The following is a 13,985-nucleotide window of genomic DNA, read 5'->3' on the forward strand; positions in this document are numbered from 1 at the left end:
TACCAACTGAGCTAATTCCCCAACCTTGGAAAAAAAGGCTCGCTGATTTTCACTTTAGTATACGGGAGGTGAACTGAGGGAGAGAGAAAAAGAAAAAATGAAATTTCTTGAAGAATGCGGGTATCGATCCCGGTACTTCTCGCATGCAAAGCGAGCGCACTACCAACAGAGATAATTCCCGAACCCTGGAAAAGAAGGTCGTTGATTTTCACTTTAGTATAAGTCAGCTGGTATCTATTTTAAAACGGGGGCGCCAGTATTTTCTTAACGAAACACTTTGAAACTTGGGACACTGGTAGAAAGTGTCATATAAAACATCTTTTACTCTTAGTCTTCTTAATACAACAAAAAAAGGAATTCGCAAGTTATTCCATGTGAAAGTTGTCGTATTTCTGTAATTTCAACTAATCACTGACTTCTATTCAGCCCAATAGAGTTACTGCTGGGCGGTCATAAAAATATTATTCCCTGTGACATATTTCATTCGGTTTATTCGTAATTTATACGCATATATTGATTATATAATTAATTACGCTGTGCGCATCTATGTGTGTAACAATTTTAGAGTTCGGATTCTAGAGTTAGGGTTAGTTTTAGGGTTAGGGTTAGGGTTAACAGTCTAGTTAGGGTTAGGAGATTAATACGATATATACCGTTACAGCGCTAACTGTTTTCAACTGAATAGACGTCAGTGATTAGTAGAAATTATCGAAATAAGTTTTTACATGAAATAAATTCGAATACAAAAATATTTTTCGGTCCTATTACACAAAATAGATAAGTATACGAAGTTTGAAAGTCTTTCCGTACCAAAAACACTACATAAAACATAAATGAAAACTGGCGCCCCCGTTTTAAAATAGATCCGTGAGCTGAACCGAGAGAGAGAGAGAAAAAGAATAAAGGTAATTGCTTGGAGAATCCGGTACCTCTCGCATGCAAAGCGAGCGCTCTACCAACTGAGCTAATTCTCCAACCTTGGAAAAAAAAGCTCGCTGATTTTCATTTTAGTATAAGTGAGCTGAACCGAGAGAGAGAGAAAAAAAAAATGTAATTGCTTGGAGAATGCGGGTATCGATCCCGGTACCTGTCGCATGCAAAGCTAGTTCTCTTGGAACTGAGCTAATTCCCCAAACTTGGGAAAAAAGCTCGTTGATTTTCACTTTAGTATATGTGAGCTGAACGAAAAATATGTTTCAGAAGAAATCTATATTCTTATTCACATAATTTCTTGTGTTATATTGAAATACCGGAAGGAAAAAGAAAGCTATTATCACACATCACTACCATAAGTAACTTTCAATTATTGCTTGTACCTTTACAAGAGCAATTAAGAATTTGGTTTCAAATTTAGACACAAGGCCAGAAATTCCACAGAAGGCGGAAGTCAACTGCAGCACCATCAGTACTCAGCTACTACTTATTTTATGGATTCTAAGAGGATGAAAGGTAGCTTGTTTGCGAACCACATGGTTCCAGGTTCAGTCCCACTGCGTGGAACCTTGGGCAAGTGTCTTCTACTATAGCCTCGGGCCGACGAAATCCTTGTGAGTGGATTTGGTAGACGGAAACGGAAATCCCGTCGTATATATATATATATATGTATGTATGTATGCACATATATATATATGTATATACACACACACACATATATATATATATATATGTATATATATATATATATATATATTTATGTATATATATATATATATATATATATATATATATATATATATATATATTTATGTATGTATGTGTATGTATGTTTGTGTGTCTGTGTTTGTCCTCCCCACCATCGCTTGACAGCCGATGCTGGTGTGTTTACTCCCCTGTAACTTAGCAGTTCGGCAGTAGAGACCGATAGAATAAGTACTAGGCTTACAAAGAATAAGTCCTGGGGTCGATTTGCTCGAGTAAAGGCGGTGCTCCAGCATGGCCACAGTCAAATGACTGAAACAAGTAAAAGGGTAAAAGTGTTAGAACGTACAGACGGACGAAATGCCGCTAAGCATTTTGTTCGGCGTGCTAGCGGTTCTGCCAGCTCGTCGCTTTGGAACAGTTAATAAATTGTCAACGCGTTTCATCTTATAGTAATGAAGGAGTGTTTAATAATTGGTTACCAGGATTAATCCTCAGATGATTGGATTTAAAAGCCAATTATGTAATGGAAAAAAAATTATCGCAAAACACAATACATACTGTACTATTTGTGAAATGGAAGTTGGAAAAACAATGTTCTATATATATATTATGTACTTTATATTATTGTATGTTGTGTTTTGTATTTCAGACTGTTGTGTGATGACATCTAAACATATGCAAATGAGACAGACGGCATAATGTATATTAATTACGCTAATTTCATATTATTACGTCATCCGAAAATATCTGATATCTAAAAGGAATTTAGAAAATTTTCACATATTGTTCAATCATTTCTTCTGTATGGAAACTTCACACACACACACACACACACACACACACACACACACACACACACACACACGCACGCACACACACACACACACGCACACACACACACAAAAGATTTTAAGATATCATGAATGTTTGCTTTGGAATTGCCGCATCCAGCCAAGAAAATGGCTTTGGAATATTCATCAGTCAACCTCATTCGATGTGCTGACTTTACATCCTTCATTTTTGAAAATGTTTGCTCACTGACATAAGTTGTTCCAAACACTGATGCCATACCAGAAGCAAACGAAGTCTCATTGCAGGTACTTACACAGAAGGTACAATGCAGCGGCGAGCCGGATGAACTGACCTCATGGGCCGTAGTTTGGACTATGATAGAATCTATGAGATAAAATCATAGATTTGATAACTGATTAACGATTCCAAAAAAGGTATTAAATTGTGAGTTATATCCCGATAAAGTCAAAACCAAAATTTATACTTGGAATAATGGTCTGCGGTATTTACAACAGTAGAATTAACGGTAAATCGTGATATTTACACAATAAACTGTTACAAATAATTGTTCAGTTACCTTTTTAACAGATGCACCACAGTGAAACGGTTGGATGCTGCCCACAAGAAGATAGTTTTAATAAATGGCAGCGACATCAACAGCTTACATAACATTGAGTCCACAATGACATACTGTTTTACAGAATTAAAAGGCAAACATTCGCCCATTAAGTTGTCTCGTACATGCAATTGTCCTCCTACTTATCAAACTTAATTCTGTGGTCGATTAATGCTATCTCTCCTACATACGAGAACAGTATGTAGGGAGGGTAGCGTTAATTGGACATTAAAAAGTGGATAAAAGTTTGTGCAATAAGCTGCCTCGTACAAACAATTATTCATTCTACAGGGTGTCCACAAAGTCTGGGTACAGGGAGTAAATAAAATCGTAACATAAACAATTAAATATTAGAAATAATTTCTTAAAATATGTGTTAATCCCCATGTGGGTACATGGAGTAAATAAAATCATAACATAAACAATTAAATATAAGAAATAATAATTTCTTAAAGTATGTGTTAATCCCCATGTACCCAGACTTTGTGGACACCCTGTACTTCCTTAAATTAATTCTGTGACCGATTAATGTTACCTTCCTTCCATACTAGTACAGTAAAATCTGTGACTTTAACTTAGTTTCCACCTAACCACTTTGAAACGTCTTGGATCAGCGGTTGGCTATGTTAGGTGTAGTGGAAGTAAATCCTAGATTATGTAAGTGTAAAGTGTGTATATTAATCGCGTGAAGGCGCGTGGCTTAGCGGTTAGGGATGCTTTGATCGCGAGATTTTGGTTCCGATCAACAGACCGGGAGGTGTGTTGTATTCTTCATTTCATATTGCTCTGCGTTCACGTCGACATCTGACGTGTGGCTCACCGTGCACCTGTTCAGGTAACGTCGACTTAATGGAAGGAGTGAGCTTATGCACAGCACAAACATTTTGATCACTAAAAACAAATCATCTGTGCAGTTACTCAGCAAGAAATTGCGGAATCCTCTTTCTCAAACTTGTGAGTCTACTAACAGCAACATTAAACGCTCGTCTTCAAATTTCGCCGAGGTTGACTTTACCTTTCATCCTTCTAGGGGTCGATAGAATAAGTAACAGTTAAATACTGGGGTCGATGTAACCGACTTTTCCCTCTCTTAAAATTGCTGACCTCGTGCCAAGATTTGAAACCAGTATTAAGCACTCGTTAATGTTTTAAATATAGTTCGATTTAAAGGGGCAATAACCTAATTTTATATCGTAAGAACAGGAATAGTAGTGTTGTGATATGAAGTGGGCAACATAGAAGAAAGCTAAATAATGGTTGGTTGAAACCTCTCACTCGCAATATCGATGTCTACAACTTTCTCGTAAACATTGTATTTTCTTTTTAACTCATGAATACTGTAACTTACGGGAATTACAATACGTCAGTTGATGCCATAAACTGGTTGCTAATGAATCCGAATAAGCAGTCTTCGGTAATTAAATAAAGCAACTGACCAGTGAATGAAAAATGTGCTCCCCTACAAAAGAAAGTATTAACGATTTAAAAAAGAAAAAACGAACAACTTTGATTTACAGAGGTCTCACCGAGATTCGAACTCGGATCGCTGGATTCAAAGTCCAGAGTGCTAACCATTACACCATGAGACCTGTGCTGCTAAAGTATTCAATGAATAAAAACATGTGATAAATATTTATTCAGAGTTTAAATTTTGATTTTGACATCAGCTGCAAATATCTCACAGTCCAATGTTTAATATTTAATCGTCTAATCCAGTTAGATCTAAAACAGGCTCTGGATGACCCTAGACATTTTGGTGAAGATGGTTAGGGGGAACTGAGCAGAAGTTCCAAGTGTGGCTAGCATCAATCTGTGATGGAATGGGAAAAAAATCTGCCCCCAAGCAAGTTGACTTGCCGCTTGCAGACAACTCTGCACCGACAAGTCGGGGCCCGTGAAGAGGAATGTGAATTTCTTCCATGACCTTTGACAAAAGCTCACATTGTACAACCTCCGCAATCACCTGCGCCGGCCATACTGGACTGGCTGTGCAATCTGAGTTATTACGTTCTCGGTCGCACAGTCCGTCGAAGAATTCTTTTACAGGCCCTCTCCAGTGATAAAGGAGGAGAAACTCCCCCTCCTCACGGGAAGGGGCTTCAAGCTGCTCCGGCAGTGTCCTACTTCCCACCGACGGAGCCTTTTCTGCTGGTGGCACACATCCCGCCAGCGATTCAGTCTGCGGCAAGCTACTTAGCACACAGGCACTCCTGCGTCAATTCCCTAATTTTTGAAAAATATTCGCATATACAGCAACCACAGTTGCTAACAATGAACTATAAAATAACCTTTTTTTTTTCAGCTTATCGTATTTCGCTGGGGGAAAAAATTCACACCCTTCTGCTCCAATAAAACGCTATTGTTCCTGAAAGTTGTTTTGTTTTTCATATCTTCTACAGCCTGCTTGAAGCTCGCTATCGTCCTATACCTCGATCCTTAGATCTTACCTTCACACACACACACACACACACACACACACACACACACACACACACACACACACACACACACACACACACACACACACACGCACACACACACACACACACACGCACACACACACACACACAAAACCATCTTAAGGCATGGGCATCCAGGATATTTGCCAAAACAAGAGGCCCAATTCTTATTTATGTATAATGTGGTTTGCCGGCAGGAAATAATACCATAAGGCAAAGTGCATCGATGAAAATTGAAAAACCTTTAGATCTCGGGCGCAAAGTCCCATCTTCAGAAGTGCACAATCAAAGAAATGTGTATGTACGTAGATCCTGCCATTTGGATCGTCAGGTGAGTAGTGACCCCGTTTTAGTCCGGTGCTTCAGCTAGTAGCAACAGCTGCCCAAGTGATAGTGTAGTTGGTGCTGTAGAGGTTAGACTGGATGCAATGGTGGAAGCCTGGGAGTGCACTGATTTACTCGTGGTCCTGTAATGCTGTTAAGCTGACCCTGCGCGTGCGCCCCACCCCCACACTCTCACGCATGTGTATATTTATATTGACATGAATTTAAATGAGTACGGAAAGGGAGGCTTGTATTATATTTAATAAGTGGACGAGAATGCCTCGCTATGGACATATAGTCACCGAACAAAGAAACCCCACTTATACATCGTAAATTGAAATAGTCATACAAATACATACATACACACATACATACACACATACATGCATACTTACATAAATACATACATACGTACATACATACATACATACATACATACGTGCATGCATACATTCAGACTACAAGTTCAGATTCATACCCGTGATTGTTGGGGCATTGGGATATGTAACGAACTGCCTCAACAAAAACCTGGAAAAATGAGGGTTCTCAAAACCTGAAAGAAAAAGGCTGATTAGAAGACTACAGATTCAAACCATCAATGGAACAGTAAAGATATGTAAGACTTTCCACAAATTTAGCACATAAATACATATGCATGCATCTAGACATGAAAATATCTACATAAAAACGCATCCATAAAACAAACATACAAATCTGCACATACACTAACACCAAATACTGCACACACACACATATGCACAAATACCTAGATGATGTTGATAAAAGTTCCAATGAAGGAGCCTTGAATCTATGTTAGAGTCCGGTTCTTTCTCTATTGACAAGAAATACAGAAATGAAACTGATTGATAACATACATACATACATACATACGTACATACATACATGCTGATGGCCGTCCACTCGTGATCGAAGAAGACCATTACTGACCTTCAGGGACATGGTGTGCTTTAGGGCTAACTTATATTTTGTATCTGCGGCTCCGTTGGCGGCTAATGAGCCCTACTCTTGACAAGAACACACGACTGCAAACATTGCAAACCAAGCTTTCCCCATTCACTACACCAGCAGTGCGCTTTCGAGCAGCACACTTAAGTTCTTCGTGCTGAATACGTTCTCTTTCAAAAGTGTCGAACCCCTCCTTAACCTGCTTCTTCCATACATACATACATACATACATACATACATACAGACAGACAGACAGACAGACAGACAGACAGGCAGACAGACAGACAGGCAGACAGACAGACGGACGGACAAACAGGCAGACAGAAAGGAGAAAGCTAATTTGAAGACTACAGATCCAATCCATCAGTGGAACTGTAAAAATCTGTAAAACTTTACAGAAGTTTATCATTTAAATATATATGAGCATATCTAGATATGCAACTATATACATGAGAATACATACATAAAACATACAAATCTGCACATACATACATACATACATACATACATACAAACAAAAATACCCTGTTGTTGATGTTGAAATTCTAATGAAGGAACCTTGGATCTAGATTAGAACCGGTTCTTTCTCTATTGGCAAGAAATCTTGAAATAAACTGAATAATGACATACATACGTACATACATACATACATACATACACACACACAGATACATACATACATACATACATACATACATACATACATACATACATACATACATACATACATGCATACATACAAGCATGTATGCATAATATTTTTAACAGGTGAGAGCTAGATATGATCTGTATAAAAAATGCGTAGAAGCGCTCAAATGAATTTGAACTTAAACTCCGAATTTTTCATCCGGGGCTAGGTTCTAAACGCACATAAAATTATACTGTACATATATACATACACATATATTTACATAGAACATAAAAATTACAGAATACTAACAAGAGAATACATATCTTTTTACTCGACACCTGTTTCAAGAAGCTCGGAATTACGCAATAATCGCAAAGTTTATAATTCTCAGAATTTGCACGAATTTAAATGAGTATCGAGAGAGAGAGAGAGAAAGAGAGAGAGAGAGAGAGAGAGAGAGAGAGAGAGAAAGAGAGAGAGAGAGACAGATAGAGAGAGAGAGAATGTCGCGCAATCGACATATAATAAATGTAGAAGTCACAAAATGCAATAAAGAATCATAATTTCAAATACTATCGACAATGTCCCTACAAATTCATTTTCCTTGCATTCATCTTGAAATGAAGAATTTCTTCAAAGACAATGATTCATTTCTTTAACCTTCACGAATACTTTATTACATATATGAATGAAACTATGAAGTATAAGATATTTTAAAATTATGATATAAAATTCCATGTGGATGAAACTGAAATTCACGATATAAAGCCCTCTCTTTGCTGCTTGTATTACAGTAAAATTCCACCCTTTAATGTATTATATTGACAGTTAACCAAGATGGCCGAACCGGTCGTCTGCATTTGAGAGGTACGGCGAACGATATCTGTTTTGCTTTCAGTTTTATGTTTGTATTTCATAGTATTTTTACATTCATCGCATTATGAAATTTGCAAGTTGTACATCTGTTTCGAAGTTAAGAACAAATTTTCTTGTATTTTCAAATTAAATATGTCTTACACTCCTTTATATCTTTTATAATTTTAGTCATGGAGCTTCGGCCATGCTGGGTTACAGCCTTGAAAGTTTCGGTCAAACAAGTCAGCCCCAGTGCTTATTTCTTTGTTAAGTCCGGTACTTATTCATCGGTAATTTCAGCCGAACCGCTAAGTTGCGGATACGTGAACAAACCAGCACTGGTTGTCAAGCGGTGTGTTGGGGGACAAACACAAATACACTGATTTATGTGGTAGACGGGTTTCTCTGAGTATTCTGCCTACAAAATCCGACCACATGGCATAGGTCTGTCTGGGGTAATAGTAGAAGATACACACCCATGGTGCCGCGCAGAAAGACTGAATTCAAGACCACACAATTTAAGAAAATTACAAGTTAACTGGAAAATCCGGATACCGATCTCGGTACTTCCCTCATCTAAAGCAAGTGCTCTGCCACCTGAGCTAGCAAACATTTCAACACCCGCGAACGCAGAATGTTATTCCACATTTTTATAAACGAGAAAATAACTTAAAACTAACAAAATCATTTGATTAGCAGGGGCCAATATTTATAATTGTTCTTCAAAATACAAAAATGAATGTTCTTACATTGGAAGTGAACGGGAGGTGTCAAAGACAATATTCTTTTCTACTCTAAGCACAAGGCTCGAAATTTTTGCGGAGGAGCCAAGTCGATTATATCGACCCAATACGCAACTGGTACTTAATTTCTCGGCCCCGAAATGATAAAAGCAAAGTCGACCTCGGCAGAATTTGAACTCAGAACGTAACAGCAGACGAAATACTGCTAAGAATTTCGCCCGGCGTGCTAACGTTTCTGTCAGCTCGCCGCCTTGGTGTGAAAGACAATATTGTAAAATAGAATAAAATATATAATAATGCAAGCAAATAAATAAATAAAAAAGAAGTTATTATCTACTTGGAGAATCCGGGTATCGATCCCGGTACCTCTCGCATGCAAAGCGAGCGCTCTACCAACTGAGCTAATTCCCCAATCCTCGTAGGCAGTTTATATATTTTCACTTTAGTATAAGTGAGCTAAGCCAAAAATATGATTTAGAGGAAATCTATATTATTACTCGCATAATTTCTCGTGACGTATTGAACTACCGAAGAAAAAAAAACAAGGAAAACAATGCTTTCTACTTATACAAGAGCAATTAATAATTTGTCGAACATCTTTCATCTTATAGTAATGAAGGAGAGTTTAAAAGTTGATTACCGAGATTAAAACTCAGATGGCTCGATTTAAAACACGACTATCAGGCTATTATGCAATGGAAAAAAATTGTTGCAAAGTGCAACAGATTTATCAGTTGTCGAATGGAAGATAAAGAACAGTGTTCTATATATATATATCAACCGCTTTAATTTATGTTAATTTTAAACAACATGGAGATATAACTAAAGCATTCAATTGTGAAATCATAAGAGATAAGAAAGGAAAGCTAGGAAAAAAACTCATTCGTGTTCAATCTCTGACACACACACACACACACACAAAACACGCGCATATTGTTCCTCTAAGTCAGGGGTTACCAGACTTTTTTTCACTGCAGGCCAGATAACTGAGAGAATGACGCTCGCGGGCCGCATAACCATTTTGTTCAATAAAATTCAATGAATACACAAAAAATAAAGACAACGAACATTTTTATTTACCAGAAAGTTATCAAAGAAGGCGACGTTAGCAATGAAATAATTATATCACACCCAGTGCACACATCCGAATCTCACAAACTAAACAGCAAAATAGGTTAGTGTGATTTGTGAAACTGGTGTTTTAGATTTTAAGATATCATGAATGTTTGCTTTGGAATTGCCGCATCCAGCCAAGAAAATGGCTTTGGAATATTCATCAGTCAACCTCATTCGATGTGCTGACTTTACATCCTTCATTTTTGAAAATGTTTGCTCACTGACATAAGTTGTTCCAAACACTGATGCCATACCAGAAGCAAACGAAGTCTCATTGCAGGTACTTACACAGAAGGTACAATGCAGCGGCGAGCCGGATGAACTGACCTCATGGGCCGTAGTTTGGACTATGATAGAATCTATGAGATAAAATCATAGATTTGATAACTGATTAACGATTCCAAAAAATGTATTAAATTGTGAGTTATATCCCGATAAAGTCAAAACCAAAATTTATACTTGGAATAATGGTCTGCGGTATTTACAACAGTAGAATTAACGGTAAATCGTGATATTTACACAATAAACTGTTACAAATAATTGTTCAGTTACCTTTTTAACAGATGCACCACAGTGTAACGGTTGGATGCTGCCCACAAGAAGATAGTTTTAATAAATGGCAGCGACATCAACAGCTTACATAACATTGAGTCCACAATGACATACTGTTTTACAGAATTAAAAGGCAAACATTCGCCCATTAAGTTGTCTCGTACATGCAATTGTCCTCCTACTTATCAAACTTAATTCTGTGGTCGATTAATGCTATCTCTCCTACATACGAGAACAGTATGTAGGGAGGGTAGCGTTAATTGGACATTAAAAAGTGGATAAAAGTTTGTGCAATAAGCTGCCTCGTACAAACAATTATTCATTCTACAGGGTGTCCACAAAGTCTGGGTACAGGGAGTAAATAAAATCGTAACATAAACAATTAAATATTAGAAATAATTTCTTAAAATATGTGTTAATCCCCATGTGGGTACATGGAGTAAATAAAATCATAACATAAACAATTAAATATAAGAAATAATAATTTCTTAAAGTATGTGTTAATCCCCATGTACCCAGACTTTGTGGACACCCTGTACTTCCTTAAATTAATTCTGTGACCGATTAATGTTACCTTCCTTCCATACTAGTACAGTAAAATCTGTGACTTTAACTTAGTTTCCACCTAACCACTTTGAAACGTCTTGGATCAGCGGTTGGCTATGTTAGGTGTAGTGGAAGTAAATCCTAGATTATGTAAGTGTAAAGTGTGTATATTAATCGCGTGAAGGCGCGTGGCTTAGCGGTTAGGGATGCTTTGATCGCGAGATTTTGGTTCCGATCAACAGACCGGGAGGTGTGTTGTATTCTTCATTTCATATTGCTCTGCGTTCACGTCGACATCTGACGTGTGGCTCACCGTGCACCTGTTCAGGTAACGTCGACTTAATGGAAGGAGTGAGCTTATGCACAGCACAAACATTTTGATCACTAAAAACAAATCATCTGTGCAGTTACTCAGCAAGAAATTGCGGAATCCTCTTTCTCAAACTTGTGAGTCTACTAACAGCAACATTAAACGCTCGTCTTCAAATTTCGCCGAGGTTGACTTTACCTTTCATCCTTCTAGGGGTCGATAGAATAAGTAACAGTTAAATACTGGGATCGATGTAACCGACTTTTCCCTCTCTTAAAATTGCTGACCTCGTGCCAAGATTTGAAACCAGTATTAAGCACTCGTTAATGTTTTAAATATAGTTCGATTTAAAGGGGCAATAACCTAATTTTATATCGTAAGAACAGGAATAGTAGTGTTGTGATATGAAGTGGGCAACATAGAAGAAAGCTAAATAATGGTTGGTTGAAACCTCTCACTCGCAATATCGATGTCTACAACTTTCTCGTAAACATTGTATTTTCTTTTTAACTCATGAATACTGTAACTTACGGGAATTACAATACGTCAGTTGATGCCATAAACTGATTGCTAATGAATCCGAATAAGCAGTCTTCAGTAATTAAATGAAGCAACTGACCAGTGAATGAAAAATGTGCTCCCCTACAAAAGAAAGTATTAACGATTTAAAAAAGAGAAGACGAGCAACTTGGATTTACAGAGGTCTCACCGAGATTCGAACTCGGATCGCTGGATTCAAAGCCCAGAGTGCTAACCATTACACCATGAGACCTGTGCTGCTAAAGTATTCAATGAATAAAAACATGTGATAAATATTTATTCAGAGTTTAAATTTTGATTTTGACATCAGCTGCAAATATCTCACAGTCCAATGTTTAATATTTAATCGTCTAATCCAGTTAGATCTAAAACAGGCTCTGGATGACCCTAGACATTTTGGTGAAGATGGTTAGGGGGAACTGAGCAGAAGTTCCAAGTGTGGCTAGCATCAATCTGTGATGGAATGGGAAAAAAATCTGATCAGTAAGTTGAAAATGAATGGGACAGCATTCTGCATAAATCTTATCTGCATAAATCTTTATCACATATTTTCATTCACTGAATCCCTTAACAAGCGCAGGTTTCATGGTGTAATGGTTAGCACTCTGGACTTTGAATCCAGCGATCCGAGTTCGAATCTCGGTGAGACCTTGGAATTTCTCTGTAAATTCATGCAACTTTTTTTTTTTTTTTAAATCTTTAATACTTTCTTTCGTTGGAGAGCACGTTTTTCCTTCACTGCATGTAAGCATATGAGATAGTTTGGATGAAGCATTGTGTGGTACAACTTTGAAGAAGGTTGTTGTTTAAAGCTAGAACAATGCGAAAAAGCAAGCTACAAAAAGAAAAGAGAACAAAACAAAATTGCAGTTTTTACCTTGTTATTCTATATTTCAGGGTGAAGACCTCTTCTTCAGGACAAGTGGAAAAAGCGGATGGAAAAAGACGTTTCTCAGAATTAACATTGCTTATATATATATATATATATATATATATATATATAGGCGTAGGTATGGCTGTGTGATTTGTATTTTGTTTCCCAACCACATGGTTCCGGGATTTGGTAAACGGAAACTGAAAGAAGCCCGTCGCATGTGTGTGTGTGTGTCTTTGTGACTAAATTTAGTTTGTTTTGTAACTTAGCGACTCGGTAAAAAAAGAAGATACCGACGTCGATGTATTCGAATAGAATCCTTCAAGGGAGTACTTCGAAAGGAAATGGTGGCAGTCCAGTCACTGAAAAAAACAAAAAACAAAACAAAAAAAAACATAAAAGATATTTACGATATATTTTTTATATATACGTATGTATGTGTCTGTGTCTGTGTGTGTTTGCGCGCGTGTATGTGTGTATGTATATGTGAGTATATATATATAACCAAAATAAAGAGAAAATCACATTTTCAAAAGATGCCGTTACAGAACGAATTTTCAATAAATGGTCTTCAAGATTTCGATCCGGCCAATTAAAATTAACAGCGTCATCAACGGCTGTTATATGACCATGATGGTTGCAGATATTCCCCAAATTTACATCACATCGGCCTTTTCCGTAAAAAGGAAAAGGCCGATGTGTCAGGGTTAGGGTTAGGGTTAGGGTTAGGGACGGAATTCCCTAACCCTAAAACCCTTTTACCGTGGTTTAAGTGACAGCTTTGGAACTGGTAACGTAAGATCGCCGAAATGCTTTGCGCAAGAAATAATCGATCTGCCCACAAGATGGCAGAAAATACTGGAACGAAACGGTATATCATTGATTGAATAATTCGATTTGTGCTTAAAACTTGAAACTTTTTTTTTTTTGCTTTAAAAATCGAGCGGACCTCAGTATACCTACATCTTTTATTTCTTTCAGTCATTAGATTGCGGCCATGCTGGGGCACCGCTTTCAAGA

At 37.4% G+C, this 13,985-nt stretch overlaps 4 non-coding genes across 4 annotated transcripts; 1 reads left to right on the plus strand and 3 right to left on the minus strand.

Moving 5' to 3' along the window:
• Positions 1-4,566: 4,566 nt before the first annotated feature.
• Positions 4,567-4,638, minus strand: Trnaq-uug (transfer RNA glutamine (anticodon UUG)). Its single transcript has one exon. It is a non-coding gene; the product is annotated as a tRNA-Gln (tRNA).
• Positions 4,639-9,365: 4,727 nt separating this feature from the next.
• Trnaa-ugc (transfer RNA alanine (anticodon UGC)) lies at positions 9,366-9,438 on the minus strand. The gene has a single exon. It is a non-coding gene; the product is annotated as a tRNA-Ala (tRNA).
• Positions 9,439-12,251: 2,813 nt separating this feature from the next.
• On the minus strand, positions 12,252-12,323 carry Trnaq-uug (transfer RNA glutamine (anticodon UUG)). Its single transcript has one exon. It is a non-coding gene; the product is annotated as a tRNA-Gln (tRNA).
• Positions 12,324-12,670: 347 nt separating this feature from the next.
• Positions 12,671-12,742, plus strand: Trnaq-uug (transfer RNA glutamine (anticodon UUG)). The gene has a single exon. It is a non-coding gene; the product is annotated as a tRNA-Gln (tRNA).
• The last annotated feature ends 1,243 nt before the right edge of the window (positions 12,743-13,985 follow it).

The sequence above is a fragment of the Octopus bimaculoides genome, chromosome 5 (genome assembly GCF_046866305.1).
Source record: "Octopus bimaculoides isolate indiv1 chromosome 5, ASM4686630v1, whole genome shotgun sequence".
Lineage (NCBI taxonomy): Eukaryota > Metazoa > Mollusca > Cephalopoda > Octopoda > Octopodidae > Octopus > Octopus bimaculoides.